Here is a 6,063-nt window from a genome sequence, read left to right as displayed (position 1 = left end):
TCAGAAGAGTGTTGATCAGATCTACAAAGAACAACTGCAGGTTCTCTTAAATATCAATGTCAAGACCCTGAGGAAACAAAAAAAAATTTTCAGTACTAACAGGTGTGTATGAGAGTGGAAGCTGGGGGGAGAAGTGACACACTGATACCTGGATTTTGCTGTGAGTTCTAAGAAGCCAAAGGCTAAGTTATAGTGCTGAGGCATAGGTCCATTCTACTATAACCTTTGACAGCCCCATAATACCTATAGACTGGAACTCCAGCAACCCTCTGTGAAACTCTTTGTCTGAGGCAAGGTCCTGAGGTGTTAGAGCAGAGGAGACCTAGATAATGTCACAAGTCAATGTGGGTGCAATTATTAACCCATACCAAATCACAGAGAATCCCCCAAACCTACCTCTTGAATTTCAATTCTGGAATCCTCAATTGTGTTGCCTGCATCCAGAGGACCCCCACCCAATACTGACTTTAGATTGCTAGGGATTAATCTTAACAGAAGAACTAAGAGGACCTGTGAGGCTGTAGAGGATTACCCAACCATTAACTTTCTTAACAGGAAGACCTGTGAAATGGACTGTGATGGAAATTTTCTTGGCAGTTTTCCTCTCTTAGGTCAGTTGGCTCCATTACTCTTCTACCTGCATGACTACCAGCTAGCTCTGAGATAAGTCATGATGCCTAAAACTCAGAAGGATTGTAAGCGCCAATTTGGCCTTCAGGCCCAAACAGAAGGCTCAGGCATGGGAGATGCACAAGTTTCTACATCTGAGGCACGGGGTGCCACAGCTGCCTCCTCTTCTGCTGTGATCCCAGAAACTGTAGAGGAAGTTCTTGCTGCTGTTGGAATCCCAAGAGTTTCTGAGAGTCTTAAGAAAATATATTGCACCTTCATTGTCCTCAAAACTACTCAATCAGGCCAACCAAAGGAAGGTTCTAGTGTTCAAGCAGTGGAGAATCCAGGTAATTCCAAAACAAGACCAGGTGTTGAGTGGCTGTTCATTATTGTAAAGAAGACGGCGGCTGACTTCGTGGAATTTCTATGTGATAAGTACACAAAAAAGGAAACAGTTAGAAAGAAAGAAATGCTGAAGCATGTTACCAAAGAGCTCAAGAGTTATTTTCCCCAAATCTTCAGGACTGTTTGTGAATGCATGGAAGGAGTCTTTGGCATTGAGGTGAAGGAAATAGATTCTACTCCTCACTCCTATAAATTCATGAACATTCTAGATCTTACCTATGATGGGATGGAGAGCAATGACATTGGCCTTCCCAAGACGGGACTTCTCAAACTTGTACTATGTGTTATCTTCATGGAGCGTAATCGTGTCCCTGAAAAGAGGTTATTGGAGGTACTAAGTGTAATTGGAGTGTGTCCTGGAAAAGAAAATTTTATTTTTGGAGATCCCAGGAAGCTGATTACTGATGATTTTGTGCAGGAGGAGTACCTTGTGTACAAGGTGGTGCCCTACACTTACCCTGCTTATTATGAGTTCAGGTGGGGTCCAAGGACCCATGCTGAAACCAGCAAGATGAAATGCTTGGAGTTTTTTTCCAAGATCAGAGGGAGTACTTGCCGGACCTTTGCTACTTTGTACAATGAAGCTTTCGCTGAGGACGAAGAGAGAATCAAGCTTGTAATGGGCACTCTGCATGAGTCTTAATTGTTTTCTGAAGATTTAGAGCTGAGTTCAGAAGCTCCTGCTACCCTAAATAAGATTCTTCACTCACATTCTTTACTCTGAGCTTGAAGAGGTCAGTGGAACCTTTATGTAATGAAGGGCCGAGTAATGCTGTGGTAGAAACAGAACAATTTTTTGCGCAGTTTTCAAATATAATAAGCCATACTTTGGAATTTAAAGTTATGAGTGGTAGTGTATAAACTTATGTTTGAAACTAGAAGCTGTCCTTTTGTAAAAAGAATTATGAAATCTTCAAATGTTTGGTGATCTGAATTCAATATGATATTGAGAGATCTGAATTCAATATGATATTGACTTTTCCTTGGAAAATTGAAAAAAAATGCCAGCAGAAAAATAAAGTTCAGAAACAGAAGGAAAACTCTAAGGGACAATTATTTCTTGTAATTATTTTTCACGACCACTCTGTAAAATGACATAATACGCTCTATAAAATGAAATAATGTTTATGAATTTTCTGTTGGTCATTTGCTTTCTTTCTATATTATAGAAAAGTAAATTTCAATGATAAATTTCAACAAAGATGCATTTTTATTAGCTCATTTATTCTTCAAACACTGATTCTGAATATGGTGTTTGGAAAGTGCCGGCTGAGTGGTTGAGGATCCTCAAATGTTTTTAGAATCTAGAAACATCAACAGGGAAGATGATGCAATATCCTATAGGAACTAAAGAAGAAGTGAAGGAATGAGTAGATGGGAGCCTCGGTTTGGGAAATTGCAATCCCTTCTAGGTATGTGAATTTTAAATCGGTCCAGACCTACAAGATTCTTATTGAGAAAAATTGTGAAATGGAAAAATGATGCTAATAAGTCCCTTTTGGAATGTAAAATGCCTGTAAAGAATTGCAACCTGGATCAGATGTAATGGTGTCCTGTGCTTTTTGGCTAGATGCAGTTAACTAAATACGCAGGGACTATGTTTATAGACAGCCTTCACCTGATCTCCTGGGAAATAGGCCTGGGCTCCTCTGAAATATTTCAAGAGGCCTAGAAAGCCATTAGACTCATTCTTTCTTTTTCAGAACAAGGAAAAAGACAAACCAGTCTACAAAAGTGATATTATAATTAGGTTACCTTGAGTGCACTTTGGCAAACTCTAAACAAGTAGTAGATTTTTTCATGGAAGTGAAATGCATTAACAGTGTTTCATATAAAAGGAAAGTGAATAGAGAAAAAGAAAGTTTATGTTTGTATTGAATCTAGAGGCTTTTAGTTGAATCCATCTGGGGAAAACAAAACTGCATCTAAATTAGAAGGTAACTTTTTCAATGGAAGCTTAACTGAATTTCACTCAAAATGCCGCATTTTTGGTTGGTTTGTAACCTTGTGTCCTAGACAAGAAAGAATGCTAAATAAAGTCATGGGATTTAAGGGTATGACACTGATTAAGACGAATTGTATTCATAAGCTGCTTTGGTAAATGGCAGATCCTTTGTAAAATTACTTAAAGACAATAAAACATAAAGACCATTTAAAAAAAAAACTACCAACTGCCATTTGCATGGTTTTCAGCTAAACTGGAGAAAACTGAGATAGTAGGAGTAAATTATTCATCCAACTGAAAGAGTTAAATTGACTGTAGTTGTCTGAAAGAGTTAAAACTACACAAGGGCTAAATTCCTAGAGAAGGCCTAATTCCTCTTATATTTCATGAAGAAAAGTACAGATAAATTTAAGGTCAAGTGGATTGGCATAGATATAGAGGTCATCCTCCTAGTAAGAAAGACTGAAAGGCTGCTCGCTATTGGCTCACACCTATAATCCTAGCCAATTGGAAAGCTGAAATGCGAAAGAAGATCGTCCCTGAAAGCCAGGAAAGGCAGGAAAATCCATGACACTCTTCTAATTTACCAAAAATCTGGAAGGGGAGTTTTGTGGCTCAAATGATAGTCTGCTTGCATTAAACAAAAAGTTTCAAGGACAGTGCCAAGGCTCAGAGATTAAGCCTCAAGCTCTGAAGGATTTTTGGATCCTGAGGACAGAGAGGGTGAAAAATGTGGATCAGGTGTCAAAAAGTAGAAAAAGTAGGTAATGTCTCACACCATTCAAAAACACATTTGAAGATCTGTGCCCACAGTCTCAAATAAAGGGATTTAGGAATTGAGTGCTGGAGCTAGGACTGCAACTATAGGAAAATAAGTCCTATAGCCAAAAATTATTTTAGAGACTTCAATACATTGGTTATACCTGGTGGTTACATAGCAGCTTTTCCCTGTAATACCTACTAAGTGAATAAAGCCTATATAATACCTTGTAATCAGGCCTACAACTCATCTTACAGTTTTAACTATGGTGTCTATTAGATTCATTGCAGCCTCACACTGTACTTTGTGCTTCATATGTAAACTGTGGATTCCCGAATTCTATAGAATATAGCTTACCTGACTCACATCATATATGAACAACCTAAAGATCACAGCAGTTTTCAGTTTGACTTAGATCACATAGTTTGTAAATGTCAGGGCTGATGTTAGAATTTCTGGTCTAATGTCCCTGAGAATTAACATTATTTCCATACCTACTAATCTGAGGCTCTATCCTCCTGTCTCTTAAGAATTTCTTGATTCATTAGCTTTTTGGTAGTCCTATGAAGTACGTATGACATTTATCTGTGTCAGAGTCCAAGAAACTTAAAGAAGGGATGTGACAATGGGAACAAAATAAAATTTGCTGATTGTCATAGGGTTTTTACTAACCTGTGGCTTCTTGATTGAATTTATTACATTTACTTTGCTCAGGGGGGTACATTTATGTACACTGTACTGATCTTCCATGGTCATCCCCTTTCTACATTTCTGTTCACCTCTGCAACCTGGCGAGCTGGTCAACCAGTGTTCCTTCCTTTGGAAACTGTGCGGAATGGTTCTGAGTCACCTGATAATCCAAAGAGTTAGAGCATTTCTATGCAGTTCGAAGTGTTCTGAATGGCCCTTCTCAGAAGAACCTGTTTGGCTTAAAGTCCACGATAGCCAATGACATTTAAATGTCTGCCCATTCCACCAAGCCATCCTGAAAACACAGTCAATGTGTTTTCCAAATGGATTGTGAGGAGTCTGATTTGGGCACAATCTGATTTGGGAGACTATAGCCCTAAAACTAAAGAGAGAAATGTTAAGCCACGCTAATATTTCAGAAGCATTTTTAATGTGATGTCAAGTTTGGAATTAGATAGTGAACACATACACAGATGGATGGCATTACTTTTATAAGGAAATAAATGGGAATCACTCAATAAGTAAACAGCTACTGGGAATGAATTTCTAAGGTCTCTTGATTCCATTCCTTATAGGTGAAAATGAGTTCCTTGGTGAAAATGCTAGCTCTGGTTTAACAAGTAAAAGAAATTAATCATTCTTCCACTACATCTGGTCTACACATTTGCCCCAGAGAAAAATTCTGGCTTTCAGTTTGCTTAATAATCCCTGCACAGGTGTTCATGCAAGTTCATGAATATGGAAAATGTAGCAGGGAGTCACAATTTAAAATAGTGATTATTTTTTGACTATCAAGGGAAAATTTCTTGTTCTAATGAGATTCTAGGAAGTATTGCAAAGGGCAGTGCAAAAATTGTTCCCAGCTAATATTTTATGGAATTTGTTGAAAATTAAATGTGATTCTGCCATTGTAATCATCTATCACATAGTAGGCACTTTCAAAAGCTGGACAATTTCAGAGCAAATATAGCCTTTAAAATTTTCCTTTAGAAAATTAAGGTGGTGGTTGTAACAAAATACCAGTCTAATCTCTAAACAGGCAATGGAATTAACAGATGATTTGCCAATGCGAAAATTCAAATGGCAAATAAATACATGGCAAATGTTTTTCTTTTAAATTAAGATGATGAACAGAGTGGTTCCACTTACATGAGTAAGGCAATGAGTACATTTCTAGTAAACATTGTTATCTTCGCTCTCATTTTTATCCCACTACCTCTGCACCCTCTGCTCCCAACCCACAAGATTGAAAAGTTAATTTCTATCTTAAGTGTTCTGTTTATATGGCTCTTGCATTGGTTCCCCCTATGTCCTTGTTTCACTGTTTTCTTATTACCCTGCCCTTCCCCAAATTATGAAAATTTGTATATAAGACATAGGGTGCCAAAATCAAAAACAGTGACCACAGGGCATAAAACTAAAGGGAAAAAAAGAAGGAAGTTCATAAAGTGTATTTAAAAAATCATCAACAACAACAATAAAAACTTTTTTCCACATTTTGAAGTTCATTTTGATTAGCAAGTTTAATTTTATATGGTCCTATGTACATAGCTATTGAACTATTGTGATCCAAGTCTGGGCCACTACAGGGCTCTGGGTTGGTGCTTGCCTTATAATTGTGTTCTATTGTGTAATTGGATTTGCTTTCATT

The 6,063-nt window shown here is 37.7% G+C and overlaps 1 pseudogene; it reads left to right on the top strand.

Annotated features, from left to right (window-relative positions):
• The first annotated feature begins 673 nt into the window (after nucleotides 1-673).
• Nucleotides 674-1,660, top strand: LOC150041642 (putative MAGE domain-containing protein MAGEA13P pseudogene; annotated as a pseudogene).
• Nucleotides 1,661-6,063: the final 4,403 nt, after the last annotated feature.

This window comes from Megascapheus bottae, chromosome X (assembly GCF_031878675.1).
Source record: "Megascapheus bottae isolate mThoBot1 chromosome X, mThoBot2.hap1, whole genome shotgun sequence".
NCBI lineage: Eukaryota > Metazoa > Chordata > Mammalia > Rodentia > Geomyidae > Megascapheus > Megascapheus bottae.
The sequence above is the reverse complement of the archived record's forward strand: the minus strand, read 5'-3'. Positions and strand labels throughout refer to the sequence as shown.